This window comes from Pectinophora gossypiella, chromosome 14, assembly GCF_024362695.1.
Source record: "Pectinophora gossypiella chromosome 14, ilPecGoss1.1, whole genome shotgun sequence".
Taxonomy (NCBI): Eukaryota; Metazoa; Arthropoda; class Insecta; order Lepidoptera; family Gelechiidae; genus Pectinophora; species Pectinophora gossypiella.
This window is the reverse complement of record NC_065417.1, coordinates 11,533,037-11,554,826: the sequence shown is the minus strand read 5'-3', so window position 1 is coordinate 11,554,826 and position 21,790 is coordinate 11,533,037. Positions and strand designations below refer to the sequence as shown.

General features: G+C 38.2%; 1 protein-coding gene across 2 annotated transcripts in view; it reads left to right on the top strand.

Moving 5' to 3' along the window:
- The window catches only part of LOC126372772 (protein N-terminal asparagine amidohydrolase), a 127,744-nt gene that overhangs the window by 12,873 nt on the left and 93,081 nt on the right, over nucleotides 1-21,790 (top strand). For both annotated transcript variants that reach the window (XM_050018654.1, XM_050018653.1), the window contains exon 2: nucleotides 18,060-18,090. The gene's annotated coding sequence lies outside the window, so the exon portion shown is untranslated. The remainder of the gene's footprint in view (nucleotides 1-18,059; nucleotides 18,091-21,790) is intronic.

Sequence of the window (21,790 nt, the reverse complement as noted above, 5' to 3'; positions counted from 1 at the left end):
ACAATGTAACATGTCGAAACAGAGGGATTAGATGTAGTACAAGGTAGTCAATGATTGATGAAATGAGTGTGTAGCCCATAGATTCTACTGTTCTTGACGCCTACTTCTAACACACCCAGGAGCTCATACAAAACATTTCGTTTTACAGACACTACACATTGACGTTATCGTACAGTACACTTTAGAACCCTGTCGCACTATGATATTTGACATTTAATGAGACTTACGGTGTAATTTGTCAAGAAAGTTATTGTGACATGGTTTCAAAGTGTATACATATTAGTACTCGTAACCGTACACGCGCATCTGAGAAGCCCATACGATTGAAGACTAAAGTATGCTCAGCCGCTGGTGGGGAGCATGGAGTTGCCGTTCTATACGTACTATATTCCTTAGTGTATGCTTGTAATATACTATTCCCCACACATGAATTCCCTACTCCATCCCTACTGGTGCCCAGACAATCGCAGCACGGCGTCTTCCCGTTACCCGTTAGCTAGATGCACGCGCAACCAGATACCGACGACGATTTAATTAACGTATTGTACCGCAGTCGCTATTAACGTGCCCAACCTATTGCGTTAAGGCCGAGGTGTTCTTGATTTATACCATACCGAGTAGTCAATCTTTTTTATTTTGACGTGACTTATTATAGATTTTCCGCAGATGGCATAAACTATTTGGCCGGACAAATGGGGAGCGCTGAAGGCTCTCAACCGGTACAACGTTTAAGACAACAGGCCTGAGGGCGCGAACCTCGGCTCAGGGCGTCGTCTGAAAGGAAAAATATTTGAAAGAATTAATCGACCCTAGTGGGTCGATAGCGATAAGCGCTGAGTGAGGGAAATCGTCGACCACGCCGGCGGGGTCGGTATCGGAGTCCTGAAGTGTTTGGTGTCGCGAACTGATTGGCTGCCTCTATGGCTAAGAGTAGTCAACCAAAGCTGGGAGATTTCTTAGTATTCGATTGGTTTGAATAGTTGGAACGCGCCAGTAGGCTTAATAAAGACAGTGAATCGCGCCGCTTTAGTCAAGTCGGTGTACCAAGGGTGGTTAAAAAGGCGGAATTCATCTAAAAAAAGCAATATTGCAATTTGACATTTGCGCATATAAAAGTAAGTGCGCGATGCTAACACTGTATAATGTCAAAAAGCTATATTGCTGTTTTAGGTGAATTGTTTTGGCGTTTTCAAACCCCCAGTACGTTTTTGTCATATCCCAGTATTTGGCACAATTCTTAGGTATTACGTTATTAATTAAAAGTATATTTCATACCTACTATTAATCCACCAGAAAGAAAACATTTCTGAAGAGAACTGAATTTTTAGTTGGACAAATATTACATACATAAATTACATGAGTAGCTTATATAGATAGGTGCGTCCCACTGCCGGACACAGGCCTACCCTCAATCAACCGGAGGAGGTATGGAGTATAGGTACTCCATCATGCTGCTCCAGTGTGGAGAAAAATTACAATAATTAGGTGCAATATAATGTTAACCTGCCTTCGTCTTCTTCTTTATGGACACTTATTCCGGAATCCATTTGCCTCATCTACTAGCCTGAGAAAAATCACCAGTTTTGCCTTTAATGTATTGTTTATCTACTAAATTGACACAATCCTACTAACTTTTACGAATTTAAATTTATATTAGGCGACCTAATAAAAATAACCAGTGTAAATATTTTCCAAACGAATAAAACCAGAATTTTTGAATTAAAACCACACGTGCTTCGCTTTAAGCAAACCCTCTCGATAAGGGATTATGCGCCATTATTATGCAGCGCTCTAAGGTTTCGGGAACTCAAGCTCTCGTCAATTAAGGTATCTCCTAAACCCATCTTCCGTCCATTGAGGCCCAGTCTAGACCTAAACGGCACAATGGCTGGGAATAATGAGACGACATGTTAGCCAGGGACGGAGGCAGACGTGGCCCATACCATTTGAAGCTCCTTTGTCAAAATAAAATGTCAATCTAGTCTGGAATCTCTTCTGCGGTAGATTATTGTTGTAGAAGTTGTTGAAGCAACCGAGTGATTTTTTTGATAAAATTATTTGTTTTTTTTCTTTTTGCTATTGCAAGATATTGCTATTTAACAGTAAGTTCGCCGAGTGAGGCTCTTGGCACTTTGTAATTGTCTTTTAATGTTGTGTTTATGTGCAATAAAGTGTTTGTCATGCATGACAATCTGCACAGTGCGCGCCAACAAGCGTACGTAAAGTTTTCTAGAACTTGAACATTTTCTGGAACATTCCTTGCTCATCAATAATGTCGTCCTAAAACTTAAGTACGTTTTTAGGCACGCACCACGCTTTATCAACTTAGAAACTAGGGGGTTAAAATGCCACATCGAAGTAATTCATCTAAAAAGCAATATTGTTATTTGGCATTTGCGCATATAAAAGTAAGTGCGCAATATCAACAGATACCAAATAGCAAATTTGCTTTTAGATGAATTGATTGAATGTGGTCTTTTAGCCGCAGCGGCTAGGTAGATAAATACCAAATCCGGTCCTTAGCAAACTTTACTAAAATGGTTTTCGGTAGATGAAAAGGTTAAGCGAAGGTTATTTAATGGTTGTTAATAGATTTAAAAGGGTTTGTTTGAATTAATGTGCTGCGGCTCTCGGTATGGCCAGAGAGAATATGATAAGCATTTAACGGGTTCGCCGTAGTAATTTGTAATTTTCTCGAGCGATTCCTGTTTATTAGCAGTTACATTATAATCTCCAGTTAGTCACAGTTGGGTTTATTGATCATGAAATTCTCGGAAAAGCGTCGCGTCTTGGGAATCTATCGACTTCACAACTTCCAATTTGTTACGTGGCAGCTCTAATCGATTCGTGTAGTAGCATTTATGTGTTAAAGATTTGTATGGGATATTAGTATGGGCTATATCAAATCAATGAGGGACTTTCCATACTACGTTCCCTACAATTAATATAGATGGCGCTGTTCAGATTTAACGTGATAATTACCTATTTTCTCATTATAATAATATGTATATAATTATTCAAAAATACAATGTAATGGTAGAAGCATATACAGGGTGTTAGTGACATCATAACGAAAACTTTGAAGGGTCGTTCAGGCCATGATTCTGAGTTGATATCAAGTAGAAATTTCCGTCGCAAAAGTATGGATTGGAAAATAATTAAAAAGAAAAGAAAAATTTTCATGAATTTTTTGACACGAAATTCCACTTGATATCAACTCAGTATCATGGTCTGAACCTTCCCCCTCAGTATTCGTTACGGTGTCACTAACACCCATACCTACTTATATGGCTACCGTATGTACTTGTACGGGGTGTAAGTGTCATCGTAACGAATACTGAGAGGGATGATTCATCTGATTATTCTGAGTTAATATCAAGTGGAATTTTCCATCGCAAAAGTATAGAATTGAAAATAATTTAAAAAAACTAAAAAAAAACATGAATTTTGCGACGGAAAATTCCACTTGATTTTAACTCAGAATCATGGTCTGAATCAACCCCTTCAGTATTCGTTACGATGTCACTAACACCCAGTATAAAAATAATTGTTGCTTGATATTTGGATCACATTATGTATATAATTATGTTGCTATTTATGTTGCTTCTATTTATTTTGATTAGAATACCTAATAATGGGTGGAAGATGTAATTGTGCCTGTGTGTAATAAAAAGGGTCATCATTTATACCCAAATTGAAGATAAAAAATGCATATTCGTTTCTGCAGTAGTTTTAGGCGGATGAGACGTTCGTTGTGTAAATAATGACGATTCAAAGTGTAATGACAAGTAACCAGCCGGTAATAATAAAGTCTAACATGTTTTGACATTTTGCGAATCTCTTTCTCATTTTCAGCTTTTGACATTATGCGACTAAAGGTTTTCAAGAACGTAATCGACATTAAACAGCATAGCCGGGATGATAAGCCATTCTTTGTTTTTTTTCTTTACTCTCTCACTTCAGCTGAGAGATCAGTTCAAAACATAGAACGCCTATTTTCCGGAAGTGGTAGGCAATATAGTACATACACTCACCCCTTGCTAGCTACGTTTAATACGGCGAGCCTAATGCCTATTTTTTATAGATTATCTAAATACATAGAACAGCCAGCTAAATATAACAACCAGTTCAGTGTGAAAACGCCACTAATGCAAAGGTATCAGAGTGGTTCTCACGGTGTTCACTGGATCACAAAACATCTGTGGGTTTGCCCGGTACGCCCATCGGCTATCAAGCCCTCGTCATCCATCCGATATTGCTCATTGTACACATACTTTGTTGACTTTCGCAAACCTTAGACTTGGGCTGGTATACATTCATTGGTTCTACTGTTGCCGAACTATCGATATTCGATACTTCATCTATACTGTCAATAGCTGATTTAGATTTATACTATCGTTTCAAAGCAATACTATCGATAGTATTGCAAGGACTATCGATAATATTGCTTCTGAATATCACAAGGACTGTTGATACTATACTATCGATAGTATTGAACTATAACTATTGATAGTATTGATTGTATTATCGATAGTTTTTTTAAACTATCGATAGAGGCCTATCGGTGTACCTACACTTTCAATTTCAATTGGGTCGTGTACTAGGTTCAATATAAATTATGAAATTCTGACTACTAATAAATACTATTAACTAATGTGGAGGAAGCAAGAGAAGTGTGTCAGGATGGAAGCAAATGGAATTCCATAGCCTCTGCTTACCCCGGTGGGAAATAGGCGTGAGGTTATGTATGTATGTTTAGATAAAGTTGCCAGCTAGATTTATTTCTATTTGCACATGATTGTATCGGCATTATATTTGTAATAAATATGAGTAATAATATTAAACACCCTCGGGACTTGTGAGGCGAAATCTAAACAATCCTACTATGCAAACCGTGCACACTGTATTACCGTTCCGCTTAGTGATGTGTGTATCCTTTGTGATATGATTCAGTGAGTCATTTCATTACAACAAGACGATCATTTATGAGTCAAGTCAGTACGTCGAACTGATTAAAACACGAACGAGGGTATAAGACGCGAATGTTATAGCTTTTATATTAGTCAGTTTTTATATTCGTAGTCATATTTGGAAATGTTGAGACGAAATTGCCAGAAAACGCTCTATCAATTTTTCCTATACTTACCTAATTCAATCTAATAAGCGTCGATCTGTCTATTAAATAACATACATACATAACTCACGCCTATTTACCACCGGGGTAAACAGAGACTATGGAATTCCATTTGCTTAGTAGATTGAGTAGATCGTACTAAACCTTTTCTAAGGACATCTCTAATTAAATGTTATTCCCCTGCTTGTATAAAAGAAGAGGTTTACCAAACAAAAAGCGAGTGGATACAGACACAATGAGCCAATCACTTGAACTGACTTACATGTCACGAGGCGCACTAACAAATTCGCTGCAAGCGTTCGTTGCTCGCGCATCCAGCGTACTATAATTACGCTCTATCAATGCGGTGAGGTTTATTGAAAGGCTGCTTGAGGGGCGGGGGATATTAACATGATGGCTGGCTTGTAATTTGATGGATTAAGGAACACCCGCCGGCTAACAGTAACAACACTAGCACTAACAACCTGTAATGATGGTCGCCTAAAACGTAAGGAAGAATGTGGGAAATGTGAGCCAAGCGCGTTTGTTTTCCGCTATGATTTGAGGGAATTTATTAGGGGGTATCAATGAATGGCTCTGACTGTCAAACTGTTAACGATAAAGTTAAAAGTGTAAAAAATAATAGTGATAATTTCAACGCTTGTAAAGGTCAGAATAAAATAGGTAACGCAAATACTAAATAATCCGCGAGAGTTCTAGAAAATGGTATTGTAAATAAACAAATTCGAGGAACAGTAATTTTCGTACTGGTAGAAAGTGCTCAAAACGCTAGAAGCGTCAATCCAAACAAAAGCAGGTCTTCGAACGAATGGATAATAACAAATATTATAACAATAATAATAATGAATAGCAAAGGGACAGGAAGGGAATTTGTAGCGAGTCAAGTCGCGCACGACTGTATAGAGCCTGGAGCAAGTACAGGGCCACTATATCTCATGATTTACTATAATCTGTATGGCCTAGAGAATACTAGGTCTCTGGGAGATGATATATACAATTGTTGTATTAGTGTGAGTGTCTGGGGTGATAGTATAATATAAAGAATACCTAACACTAACTATAACTATGTTTAAGTCCTATCTATAACTAGCTTTGCCCGCGACTTCGTCCGCGTGGATGGATTTTCCCGCTAATTCCCGTGGGAATTTCGGGAATTCCTTTCTTGGTGTACCTCTACGGTACCTAAGCTACGTCCCTTCCAAATTTCAAGTGCCTACGTTTAGCCGTTTAGGCTGTGCGTTGATATGTCAGTCAGTCAGTTTCTCCTTTTATATATTTAGAAATAGCGGGCGAGCCTATTGCCATTATCAAGGCACAAAATACGGTAAACCATCAATTATATATGGGTGATATTAACAAACGAATCTCAGCTGAGACTACCCTCAAGATCATATCATACTCAAGTATAAGAACTGTGACATTGACATGATTTTCAGGGCAGTCTCAATACTCTCAATACTATTAGTTTATTAATACCACCCTATGATCCAAACGTGAATTCAAATTATAAAGTCGAATACAGCGAATTTTGGATTTTGATATTTATATTACAGAAATTGTATATATGTACTTTCGACCCGTGATACTTCTGAGTTTAATTAAAAAACTCAAGCACTGATCATTCCTTTCGAGATAATTATACATATATATAAACTGAGATCCTGCGCCCTTATGCGTACTTTATTTAAGTTCTCTATAGTTGTAAACTAGCAATAAATACCATATATTTCCTCTAATGGTTTCGTTTTATTATACTTCAAATCGTAGAGTTCTTATTGTATATGTAGAGAGATGCCGCGGGAGCATAGCCGGTGGGACTGAAATATGCACAAAAGGAAATATTTTACCGAGGCAATGATCGTGTAATGTTATAGAACTTTCCACATAGAATAGAAAAATATAATAAAATAGTACTAGTTTATTATAAAAGGGCGCCACACACAAAAAAAAAAACGACATCATATCAAATTTCCACTAAAACAATTACAAAAAAGCAAGACAGATGTTTGTCGAAATGATCATAAGGTGGTGGTGGACGTAAGATAAAAGGGCCTCACTCAGCACAAGTCGCGGCGTGAACCACGACGCTGATATTATGGGGACCCTGTTGGGTGACGTCATTAATTGCTTCTTTGGTGTCGCGTAACTACAAGTAGCGCTTGTAACTACGCAATGAACGGCGGGTAAATCGATGTGGCGGTCCAACCAGGAATGTCTTGGTGCAGCCGCTTCACAAGCCGACGTGGTTAACAGGCGACATGCAGACTCGTGTAATTTAGTGCTGAGGGAACATCCTTCTTGTTTCTATGATCTGTGGTTCAAATGGTATAGCAACGAAACGAAACATTAATTGTAGCAGTAAATATTTTACAACTACTATCACTTGAATATGGATGGAAGTACTTATTTAATTACATATAATTTACAATGCTTGTTGTACCGTTATTCGTTAACCTCTCCTAACACTAAATAAAATATAAGTATATTTAAATTATTAATTAATACAATAAATAGATAAATTATTGATAATTATTAGGCAGTTTTTAGCTTTGGGATACCAACACAGATCTTAGCATAAAATTTTACATCATTTTCTTCATAAAATAAGATATTTTGATTCTGAGTATTGTTATTATCACGTGTTTTATATTTTTATTTCAAACTATTGTATTAATTAGCCCTAATAGTCAGGTCTCATAATAGACGGGAGCCAGCATGGAAAATGAAACCTTGTAACTGTGATAAGGAAACGTCAAATATGTATGATCCAGCAAAGCAGCTATACAGCAAAGCTACAAGTCGTCAGGGGACAAATGCGTATACTCATCAAATATAGCGCCAAGTTTGAAGAAGTAATAAATATATACATGTACTCACACTCATATACTTAATATACATATACTCATATACTTTATTGTACTCATTCTATTTCTCTTTTGTTTTGTATTTTGTTTTTTCCTGTTTGTGCAATAAAGTATTTGTTATGTTATGTTGTTATATGTGAAATAAATTTGTAAATAATTATTACAAAAAATAAATGGAAGTAGGTAAGCAGTTTTGACGGCATTCGTCGATAACCACGAAGGTGCATTAATTTAGTCCTCATTTGCACACAAAATGTATGGTAATAAGATCGATAATTTATGTATAACTATTCAATATCCTTTTTAACTTGAAAATTAATACTTTGGGAAGGAAATGGATTTTAAAACAAGTTTTGATTGCGGTTTGAGCGGAAACGTATAGGCAGGCATTTTGTCGAAAAAAATAAAATTTGGACTTCGAAATGATAGTACCGTCATGCGCCATATCTATCACATACATACTCATTTTAGAACTCTGTCGCACTAACATATAAAATAAAGAATGATACTACGTATAGACCGGTAACTGTTATGTCTTATATGTGTTTTTTTCAGTCGAATTGGTTTTTACTGTAATGGCTGAATGTAAAACTGTAAAAAAAAAACTCCGCCCCGCGCCGATTCGTATCGGGCGCCGAACTCACCCCTGTCTTGAGTTTACTTTGTCTGCACTTCTTACGCCAATGAGCGTAAGGAGCTGAGGAGTAACGGTGTGTCTAAGGTGTGCTTACAGTTCAATTTGTTAAAAAAGAATGTTAGACCACTTTATTGCACAATTAAAAACAAAACAAACACATCTTATAAATAAAACACCTCCTCCAATGCGTCATATCGAGGCAAGGTGCCCAACAGGCTGGCAGCATTACCCCTCTGCCAGACTAATTCTCTGATTGGCATCCCCCGAAGCCCCGATAAGACGCATTGAAAATCCAGAATTGAATTTCTTAAAAATGTTATTGTGACATGGCACTAAATTGCATTTTATACTAATGCTTGTGACAGTGAAGCGACTGAATTAGCAATATCTACCGCAGAAGCATCATCCATCACTTTCTACAACAATTTTCTTTTGTTCGAGTTCGTGTTCTTTCGTCGCTGAACGCTATAAAATGTTAGAATGTCAGGATTCCGTAGGCGGCTAGTAAGTTGCTAAGTACTTGAGGGCAGCTATAAAATTGCGCTTGCGATGAAAAAACGCGCTCGTCAGTAGCGGACTCAGGTTTATGGTGGAGCTTCAAGCCGCAATAATCGCTGGGTCTGGGAACACCCCGGATCAAATTTCGAATCAGTCGAAATAACGTCGGCGTCCAATTTCAAAATTGGAACATATTAAATATACCGATAAAAAATTTAAAACAATAGTCCGCGCGCAGCCGACACGATTCAACACTAAAGTATGACCGAGGGGGTGAGGCTACCTAGCTCAGCCGCTGGTGGGGAGCGGCGAGTATAGAACGCTATACGTATTATTAATAATAACAGGAGCTAAAGTTTTTAACTCTATTATAAGAATAACTGAAGTTAAAATTTTAAAACATAAATAGTGATAACTTACTTGAAATAAAATTTAAATACTATGACATCTGAAAAAAGCTAAAACTATTGAGAAGTTTAAATAAAATATTTTTTTAAACGATAAAACAATACTGTATAGGGTCCTTATTGAAATCGATTATGATTATGAGATGATTGAAATTAGTGCAATGGACAAAAAGCTTTTTTTAATGTATTGACCTATGAATCTTTTGAAGCCCATTCGTTAAAATCCTAGATCCATTCCTTGTCCGTCTACGGCGCACGGATGGCGCGTTACGACGGTTACTGCAAATTGTTTCATAGGGTCCCCGTTTTACGAACCTCCCGGCGGCTGCGCACTGCCGTCGGCTGTACGAATTGTCCAACAAGTCACTTGATTCTAGTTTTATGTTCGTCTTGAGTTGGTTCGCTGCTTGTATGTGATATGATAAACTTGTCAATACCGCCTGTGTGGTTTTACAAGGCGAGAGCTTTCAGCGCTCTCAATTTATCCGGTTAATAATGATCATCATCATCATCAGCCCATTAACGTCCCCACTGCTGGGGCACGGGCCTTCCCTATGGATGGATAGGGAGATCGGGCCTTAAACCACCACGCGGGCCCAGTGCGGATTGATGGTTGTTAACGACTGCTAATGCAGCCGGGACCAACGGCTTAACGTGCCTTCCGAAGCACGGAGGAGCTCGAGATGAAAAATTTTTTTTTTGTGGTCACCCATCCTATGACCGGCCTTTGCGAAAGTTGCTTAACTTCAACAATCGCAGACCGAGCGCGTTTACCGCTGCGCCACCGAGCTCCTCATATAGCTCCTCGAGCTGCTAATAATGATAAAAACAACTAAAAGTAATTTACCCAAAAGTAATACTTCAAAAAAAAGATGCAATGCCATTGAACGAAAATGAGTACTAGTGAATGTCACCATCTAACTAGCATTATCCCGTTTTCACAGGGTCCGCTTACCTAACCTGAAGATTTGATAGGTACGGCTTTTTACAGAAGCGACTGCCTGTCTGACCTTCCAACCTGCGAACGGAAAACCAGCCCAATACAGCTTAGGTCACATACCTCAGAAATGCATTTCTCGATAATGTGGGAATGTGTGAATACTAGTGAATGTAATAAATGAAATCGCTAAATTATTTATTTATTTATGTTGGTTTAGTATTAAATGCATTGGGGCGGAAGGCAAGAGGGAAACCACTGCCCTATTTTTCCCTAAAAAAGTAGCATACTACACCGACAAGAGCGTGGCTCTTAAATTCATGATGATTAAATGCTCGAAACCGGTGAGTATGCATGAAGGCTTTGATTAGAAAGTGTAAGAAGCGTAAATGGTGTGTCCGAATCAGGATGGTAGTAGGTGGCTTCTCTCTGCCTACCCCAACGGGAATTAGGCGTGATCTTATGTATGTATGTAAAAGACTTAACCTGTAGCTAGTATGTCAATCTCCCACCCAGTAATGTACGGGCCATGTTTCGCATCAACAGAATCAGTGTCCAGGGCTTTCTACGGTAAATGTCCTATGAAATTGCCATCGTGAGTCCCGCTTTGGCCGTAAACCAGGCAGAGGCGTTTATGATCCAGTAATAATGTGCCAAGACAATGCAATGCATGCCACAGCCTGCCCTAGAATAAAAAACAAGGGTTTATGGGGTCTAAACAAAAAGGCCCTAAATTGTTCCGAGGTTAAAAGACAATGGCTGCAATTTTCTAGAAAGTTTAGCCTTTTTATGCATTACGTAACACGTAACATTCCTGTTAAGAATTTTAAAATAGGAACTAGCGCCTGAGATAATTCTTAATCATGATATTGTTTCAAGCGTATACTGTCACAAATTTAAAATTAATTTTAATTCATTATTATTCATTCGATATGCTTCGAGTTAGATTACTGCCAATGTTCGTCAATACAAAAACGTTTGATTTATTTCAGACGTAATAGACACGTCAATATGTATTTACAAGCTTAGCTATTATTAGTTTATTGCGCAACAGAAATGGATAGCAATATGGGAGAGCCCATGCCAATTTTTATACATTCCGATTAAGTATACCACTCGAAAAGAACAATGTATAATTATATAGTTTATTTGTATTAGTGTTTACTCGAAATATTCTTCACCTCACGTTTTCACGGGGTCCGCTTACCTAACCTGAAGATTTGACAAGTTCGGCTTTTTACAGAAGCGAATGTCTGTCTGACCTTCCAAACCCGAAAACCCCTTCCGACCCAATGAAAACCAGTAAATTTGCAAAACGTTTAGACCTGAACTTTATATTATTACTAAGTGACATAACTCTCTCTCTACTTGGCATTTATTATTCCCATCTGATGGTGGTGTCTGCCTTCTTCGTACTTCTCTTCCACTTCGCTCTATCCGACGTGTCGTTTTCGGAGACATTGCATTGCACATGCAATGTCTCCGAAAACGATCAAACACTTTTTGACCACATCCGCCCGTCTTGTTTTTGGTCGTCCTCTTGGTCTAAGCCCTGGTATGTTTAGATTGGCTGTAACGTTACCCACATAATCTGGAGATCTTCTTTTTACGTGCCCAAACCAACGGAGCCTGCTCTCTTGTAGCTTTTCGGAGATGTCGCGTACGCCGAGACTACCGCGCACGTATTCGTTACGGATTTTGTCGAGGCTCGTCACTCCGCACTACTAAGTGACATAACTGTTTTGTAATATTTTACCAAAGATTACTTGTTAGCTACACAGTTTGTTACTAGTAATACATAGTAGTGCAGCAACATCTTTATTTGTCAAAAAAAAAACTTCTCATTGTTTTAAGTGTATTTCGAAATTTGAATTTCGTAAATAGTTTTCATGTGTTCCCTATTACGTGCCAGTATCATAACGACGCTCGTGAGTCTGCGTTTGATATTTCTTAGAAACTGTAAGAAAGTTGAGCTCTCCTTATTAGTGTAATGTGCATAATTCAAGTACATTACGTGCTGATGGCATTATAATTGTAATCTTATCGCGTTTTCTAGTTCAACTCGCGTTAACTTTGAGATGAGCGTTGTTTTGTGAGTAGCAATTTCTTGAGTAAATTGTAATGTTAGGTGTTTGGAGGCAACGGCTTTATGAATTATGGTTTATTAGTTTTTGTACGTTTAAATAAAGGTTTTGATGTACATTGATTAAATTAAGTAGATGGCAAATATCAACACCTTCCAAAAGACACTTTCTTCAACGAACATCTTTATCTCGCTTAGAACAGTTTTGGAAAGTCCGTAAACATGAAGAATACCGAAGAAACTTTAATTACAGAATCATACTTGTTTAATTGAAGGATAAAAAGATTACGAAAGCAGTTTATAAAGTGAAGGTTGATGGTAGAGCTGGCAGAAGAAGACGCAGAAAAACGTAAATTTACTAAATTGGAGATGTCCTTAGAAAGGGACGTACGATCTACTCGGAATCCGGTTGCGTGTATGAAACGATTAAAGAATGTGGAGGAAGCAAGAGAAGTATGTTCGGAACGAAGAAAATGGAATTCCATAGTTTCTGCGTACCCCGGTGGGAAATAGGCGCGAATTTATGTACGTATCATGCTTGTGTAATGTAGGTATACAACATTTACGATTGGGTATTCTACCTCTATTACCTGAAGGAGTGCAGAGTGTATGATCACGAATATTTTGCAGTTTCATATTAGCTACGTAATGAACATCAAATTGTCGTTGTAATTTACAATTGTAAGTTTTATTAAACAGGCCCCAGGTTGGCGCTCGATATGAATTGATGCGGGGCGGAAAGTTACCGTTCTATACTTGGTCTATATACTTTATTCTATGACTATACCACAAGACAACTTGTTTAAGTAGCAGCTACCCTGAAGGCAATAAGCAACAACAAAACTGTGCCCTACTGGCAGACGACATCGTCAATGTCAGAAATGGCCGGAACGGTACCGTCGACGAGCGTGACCGTCCCTCAGGCTATAGCTGGTGATATATTAATGGCACCGCAACTACAAGATTATGCCGTCCGGGTAGCGGCGCATGCGATGATGCGATGCGACACTTTCTCTGCAAATTGTTGTGTAAGAATGAAGATAGGTGTTAATCATAGATGATATAATATACTAAAGTCCAGCGCAATGACTGTCGTCTTATAGGATAACGTTCTTTCGTAGTCTTCCTTTTATTTATTTTTCATTCAAATTCTTCCATTCCATTGACAAATTGAGAGAGGGCGCTAGCTCTGCACTGTAAACATCGAGTCCGTATAAATTTGTAATTAAAAATACTTTAAGTGAAATTTAAAAGCCGGAAATGTGTTTGTGTTGTAAATTTGGTTGTGAAAACCATGCATAAGTGTTTGTGAGACAGTAAAACAATTATTTTGGACAATGTTTTCGATTATAATCGAGGTGTATTAAGTGACTTTTGAGTACAGTGAACTTTGTGATTTGTACCAAAAATTAATTACTGGGTCTACTAGACATAAAAACAATTATAAAGTGACAAAAACTCTAAGTGAAACGTACTTTTTATGATAAAACTATAATCAAGTTCCGTTGAGAGTGTTTTAAAAACCATAAAGATGCTATTTGGCTTCTTGACAAGTAAGCCAGATAGTCGTGTTTGGTATTAAATATACGTAATTAGCTTATAACTTCGTAAACCTCACACGTTATTTATCAAAGAACCGTATGTTCATAATTATTTGTCTCCATAATATGTTTATAATTAATTGAATTAGAAAGCATTTTCTAAGCTAATATTTTCTAGAAAACAGTAATTCCATTAAGCCAGAGACAAATGGAGCTGGCATATATCACGCATGCGCGAGAATTGCCGCGGGCGCAGGAAACCTATCATAAACTAAAGGAAACGGTCCCATAAGTTCACACTTAAGTGTGTTGTTATTTTAATTTATTTTGATTGCCAGTCGCTTCTCACGGACTGCGCTTACACTAAAGAGTTACCTGTGCATAATTTCCACTCGATTTGAATATTTGTAATGCCAATTTAGACAGGAAAATGTGCAAATAGTCGCATTCATTTCCAACCTGAATGGTATCTTTGTGAATAATATTCTAAAGCATATGATTTTCTCGGTCTCTAGTCCTTTAAGTTACGATATTTTGTGTCTTCTATTAAATAGTAAGTAGTTGTACATTGAGCACTATTTATATCTATTATTGTATACTAAGTTTCATTTAAAGTTATTGTTACTGACATTGGAGTTCTATTGGTATAATTAAGCAGGTCTATAAACGTAGGCGAACATATCTAATCATTTCTTAATCCCTCAACGCGTACTCTGTTTTCAATTTCACCCTTATTATTAGGTATAATAGTTTATATTTTCTCTCTATATCAATCTCAAGCCGAAACCAAAGTAGGAAAGTAATTCTCTATTATCGCTTGGCGCGTATTTCTCTGGCTATCTTATTACGGTGTATCTTGCCGGTAATGCCAGGACTATTTATTAGATTGAGTCGTGAGAGCGTACTCGGTAGCTGAATAAAATAAATAAATGGAAAATGAATACCCGCCACCGCAGCAGTGTAGCCAACATAACCAATAACGGTGCGCTCTGCTACTGGCGGCGGCGCTCGCGCATGATTCATTCCCGATTCTCAATAATCATATATTGCCTTTCTACTGTTTTCACTTTTGTAGAGATGAATTTGAAAACGAGCTTTCTTTTTTTGGTCAAAACGAAATGAACTTACGCAGTTTTTTTTTCGAACGTAAATAAAGCGAATTTTTCGTTATCTCTATTTTAACCTTTACAAAACACCATTTGGAAACTCTTTCTTCGACAAAACTGTAATAGATAGTGCTATCTATTCTCAAAACGCACATTATAAGTAGGTAGGTACTTATAAATAATATTAAATCAACATGTTGAATTAAGATCTCGCTTCGAGTAAATTCGCCTTGCGAAACGCGTATAAACTTACACCGTAATTCTATTTACAACTTGTCTCCGCTAAATTAGGTTGAAAATATCATTTTGATTTATATCAATGCGTAGTACCAATAATTCTCGTTTATTTGCCGACCATTGCCAGAGATTGATTAAAATTGCATTTGCAGCCTGAGCGTACATAATATCATGCATAACGTTTATAGTTTATTGCTCTATTACACAAGCACTATTTATAGCCAGATTGCTTCGCGGTATAAACCTAAGGTATGCTGTTTTTTCCATGCTAATTGTACCAGTAAACGACGTCTATTGAAGTTGTGACACGTGGTCGATCCAGGGCCAGCTGTGGACGTGACGAATAACGTATCAACTAGTAATGAAGTACCTATGTATGATGACAGAAACGTACCTATTGCCCCCGCAAAATTGTCAGGAATCTCATTTGTTAATAACATAGGATAGAGTAGTCAGAGGTACATCCATCGCAAGGAGAACTAAGTACAAGCACACGAGCTTTCTGTTAGACCAACGTGATAGATGGTGAGCCTTATCATCGTCTATAATGTTCAAGCCAACTGTGTTAATGTTTCATTTGCTAATATATGTCTTTCGTGTGCGTCTATGCTGTTCTAGGAGCGAATCAAAGACATAGATCATGTTCAGCTGCTTGTCTTCCCAGGCATGTCGAATCCGACAGAGGGACAGTGTCCTTTCTAATATGATGGAAAATTGTTGCGATAGACTGATTCCATGTCAGCATAAGGTTCATCATATCCATCTCAGGACTTCGTATCAACAATTGCTGCAAGTTGTCTGAGGGGCTTTATGCCATTAGTTTAGAATAGAATAGAAATGCTTTATCAGACCGAGCGAGCGAGACTCAATCTTCTCCCATAGTAATTAAGAATTATAAACTCAACAAGCCAACCGCTCTTTCTCGTTGAAAATTCAACATTCACTTGTTGCTCAATTTATATGACTGAGCTTTGATTTAAAGGACTTATGTATAGTGCCTCTTAAACCATGTCCAGTTGGTGTCAGTGTCCTATTTGTAAAACACTTTATGACACGGTAACAAATATTGCCATATTGCAAGTTTGATGCAAGTCAAGCCTTTCTATTTCTTAAGCTTTTATGCCTAATTTTATGACTCTGTCTTATCGCCTTTACGTCGTCAGTTTATTTAGAAATATTGTCAATTGATTGTCAAAATAATGTATTTTAGATTTTATTGATCATCTCCTAAATGTTCCATGAATATATTGAGCGATATCTGCGTCGTAAAGTCCAAAATAGTTGCTATTCCGATAATAGTTTGATGAACTCGTATCGATGTTTCTGTCGTATTTGCATAGAGATTAGTTTGAAAATTGCCTCTTAAACGATCCTTTTAGTTTGATTAGAATTCGATGTCGCCTACTAACACCTACACTAGACCATTACATGAATAGATGACATGATGGTGACAGACTTAATGATTGTATTTTACCTTAACAGAGCTATAATTGATGCCAATCTAGGAAACATTCACGTTCTGAATGAATTATAAACAAATTATGCTAAGTCATGCGGGCTGTGACTAATTTTAAATGGTATGAAAAAATAAACGGGGGGGGGGGACTAGGTTTATTAACGACATTATTGTCTCAAATTGTTAATTATCATCAAGCGATGTTGAAGTTTCTCATACTTCATACCTACATGATTTTTAGAACACGCATCATCATCATCAGCCCATTAACGTCCCCACTGCTGGGGCACGGGCCTTCCCTATGGATGGATAGGGAGATCGGGCCTTAAACCATCACGCGGGCCCAGTGCGGATTGATTGTTATTAACGACTGCTAATGCAGCCGGGACCAACGGCTTAACGTGCCTTCCCAAGCTCGGAAGAGCTCGAGATGATTTTTTTTTGTGGTCACCCATCCAATGACCGGCCTTTGCGAAAGTTGCTTAACTTCAACAATCGCAGACCGAGCGCATTTACCGCTGCGCCACCGAGCTCCTCAAGAACACTATTACACGAGTAACTATGAGGTGTTATGTCCATTTTCTACAAGTGATATCATTTTCTAAAGTTTTAGCCAACTGACAGATAATGTGCGTCAAATTCTAAAATACCCAACGCGTCAGTTCTTCCGGTCTGCGTTGTGACTTACATAAAATTTCACCACTTCTTTGAGCAATTAATTAGCCGGAGTAAACATGACATCTCGCGGCCACATCACTTCGCGATTAATAAGCACCTAAAAAAAAATCGCGATTTGCAAACTGTTCTAATATCATTAGCGTCCTATTGCTTTAAATCTTTACGGATTGGACACTAAAATCCAATCCCGGACAGTCCATACAAAATCTCATTCTTAACCGTAAGTGCGTGCGAGGCACTGTCGTTGTGCTCTCTCCCTCACTCCTTAGTGGCTTACGGCCAAATAAAACTGAAGTTAGACCCAAAAGATGCGAGGTCCGCGCCCGGTACGATTTGGCGCGGGGCGAAGAGTTCCCGTTATGCTAATACTACATACGTCACGTTGTGCACTAGAACTGCAAATAATCTATCTGAACTTTCAATTCCCGCAAAGACTGTTCTCAATTTGAATTATCTCAATTTCCATTTCCCTCTGTTGCAGATAGCAATGACAGCGTCGTGATGCCAGCCCTGTAAGTACATTCCCCATTGACGGTGTCCATACTAGGGCGGTTGTCTCCCGTACTGCCAGCTAGGGGTCGTCCATTAATTACGTGTAGTGATTTTGGCGATTTTTGGACTCCCTTTCTCTTGCCTTGGTGACATTTGGCAAGATTTTTCTCAATCAAAACTCACGTGAGATTTTGAAGAGCTACTGTTGCAAAACGGCGTACACAAATGTGATAATTATTATTGGATAGTATTTAGTCGGAATTGAGCGGAAATATACGATGGATAAAAATGTATTTAATTTAATCAAGTTTTTTAATTTTAGACTTTTTCTTTGTTACGGAAAAAATACGTAAGATTAACCGGGTTCCCGCTCTCTCCCGCTTGAGATTTGATGAGACTTGGATTAAGGTCTCCCCTAAACACCTCACGTAATTAATAGATGCCCCCTTACATTGAATCGCGGTCGTGCAGCACGCCCGTATAATGCGCGAGCGCACCCGAGACCTATTTTTTGCTGTACCTAGAGTGAATTTTAAATCGAACATGTCTTTATAAGCGTTTTCGTTTCTTGCGCCTTCACGTTGTTGCTCCTACTATGAATTGCTATTTGGTGTCATTTCTTGTCTTATTTCTGACCTATCTTTCCGAAACGGCGATACGGTAGACCAGCTACAACGTTGGTCTAACAGAAAGCTCGGTAACGTGTGGATACTTAGTTCATCTTGCGATGGATGTACCTCTGACTACCCCAATTGGGATATAGTCGTGAGCTTATGTTATGTTGTTATCTTTAAGAAACTCCAAAGATAGACAATGGGTTACAAAGGTAAGTTACGGTCATTCTGTGATGCAAAGAATTTGTCTTACGTTCGATGGGTCCTTAGCAATTCGCGAAACACGTCTTTAAGAGAAAGAAGAAAATTATTATTTATTTTCGAACTTACTATGGATTGCTTACTTGTTGTACATACTATTAAAAAGAACGACTAGTTTAGAACAATGATTATAAAGTGATATTTCAATAAAGGTAACATTTTGTAAGAATTAGATCTGTCAAAGTACGTAAGCTAGTGTTGTGACGCTCATTACCATAGTGAAGTATCAGTCGAGATTAAGGGGGTTAAAAAGGCCACATAGAATCAATTCATCTAAAAAAGCAATATTACTATTTGACATTTGTTTGCATTGCGCAAATGTCAAATTGCTTTCTTAGATGAATTGTTTTGATGTGGCCATTTTAACCCCCTAGGTCGATCGATTCTTTTCTGTCTAACAGTACAAATAGAGAATCGCTAAGGCTACGTCGACGTCAAAAATAAAGAAGCTTGATTTGATGATTGATCTCTAGATATTGATGTGTCTATTGATAGCAATTTGCTATGTCTGACGTACGTTTGAGTCATCCAAGTTTGTTTTGATTATCTAATCCAGATCGTTGCCAGCAAAGCGAAGGTGAAGGTGAAACTAACCGACTCCTTACGGAGCGATCTTTTTTGACTTTTTTTTACCTTTGATGGGTTTGCTGTTGGCCCCAGCCTTGCCCGAAGGCATAGACGAGGCTTAAGATGGAGCAAGCTCGCCCAGAAGGTCCCTGTTCACTCTGGCCTTGACGTGACTTATATTAACCACTTGACTCCACCCGGCATGCAGCGGCCGAATTATTATTGCCATTTCTATTGATAACGCTATTAACAAGTGCAATGGCGCGGTGAAATTGACCGTTGTTTGTGACATAAGATCACGTCTATTTCCCGTTGGGGTAGGCAGAGACCATTGACTGTTGACGTTGGGATTCCGATACGATCATGATACGCCATCTTCGCTTCCTAGACTCTCATCAAATAATTAGTGCATGCTCGCGGGTTTAGTACTCTTAGCCTGGCCTTTCTTTAAAACATCCTGAATCAGATTGCGGTATATACGTACTTACAACTCTAACTTGCACTCAAAACCGCATCGTAAGTCTTTTTCGTAAGTATATTTTCGTACATTTGTTTGTTTATCCCAATGATACAAACTTTTTTAGGTTTAAACATTACACAACTTCTTAATAATAACAACTTAATATATTTTATGAAATGCATCTGAAATGAATCTGAAAAGGGTACTAAACTAACTAGCTCGAATATCGTATCGACCTTATTGGAAAGCGATACGGGACGCCTACTGCCAGCCTACTGCAACCTATTTAATGTCTGTAAATAAAATATTCGAAAACTTTTCTTAAATTATTATAGTTACAAAAACGAGTCGGTTCATAATCATAATATTACAAACCCTAGATCGAGTTGTAATTTTAAATTGTATTTCTACCATTTAATTTCCATATCACTGTAACAAGCTTACTGAAGCACTCTACTACCAGAAATAAAGCAGGTTAAGGACTTTAAAATATGTTTTTAATAGACAAGAGTCATGTTTCGAATTTCACTCGCACGCTTTAATGTGCCGCATGATTGAGCCATCATTTTGCAAAATGTCTTGCGCAGCGAATTCCGCTGTAACAAGTAGTAAGGCCTATCCCCAGTGCCATGTAACGGTAGCCACGAGTGGAATACCTAATCGATTGGTGCGGCTTTGTTTTAGAAATTGAGAGGTCTAGTCGTGATGCGCCCGCGCTTCTTTATACTGCACTCTGCGGCTCGCTTGTTTCGTATGTTGTACTGCAATATCGCTTTGTATATTAAAGGTGAAGTTATTTTGCGGTTTCGTTCCCGTAGTGTTTTGTTTGAAGAGTGACGCAAAAAACAAGTTTCACTCACGCTTCTACGGTGCTCCGTGTAACGGGGGTTTCTGAAATGATTTTCAATTTAGTTGAAACTGTTTCGTAAACTGCGGGGCGTTTTTGTTACACGAAAATGGCAGCACGTGTGATGCGTTTAACAGCTGAGACAGCTCATACGTCCCGCAACTGGGCACAAGTGAAAACTACCCTCAATCTGTAGAATAACACAAATATAGCATCAAACTCCTTTATTTAAGTAGTAATTCGAGGATAGCTGTTATTGGCTATGGTTTAGTAAGTAACATTGTAAAACATTTAGATTAAGCTGTTGTTATCCCAAATAAACATAAATAAACCTGTATCGCTAAAGGGGAGGCAGAGTGTATGGTATATGGGTACACCTACTTCTCGCCAGCTGTTTAAATCCCATGTAATGATAAGCCTATTGCCATTAACCGGGCACGGGCACATATCCTAGAAACCACATGATTCCAACTCACAAAGTCGAATTCAGTGGTTTGGAGCTCGATTCAATGCAGTGCAGAGACACTACGAAGTCACGCGTAAGAAAAAAGTGAGGGTAAATAAACCCAATAAGAAAACATCGAGTTGTAAATTCTCGAGAATTTAGCGTACAACTCGCATTCATTAATCGAATGTGTACTGTACCCATTTCGAAATTAAATTTATATCTGCTTTCAATATGTGAGACGGCGTGTATATTGTTTATTTGCCGCGTCTAGCTATACGTTAGCCGCGACTCCGCCTGCAGCCACACCCCCATATCTAGAGGGCTATCTGCCGGTGCGATATTATGAACAATGTTAATCTTTTGCCAACTCTACATAGTAAACTATAAGAACATACATTGCCAAGACCGCGTCCTATTTCTGGAATCCGCGTGCGAAACGCCGGGGCTGCTTTGGGTAAACTTAAACGGATTGATTTACAACGAGAGGAGGTATTCGAATAACTCAACCAAATCGTTTCTTTTT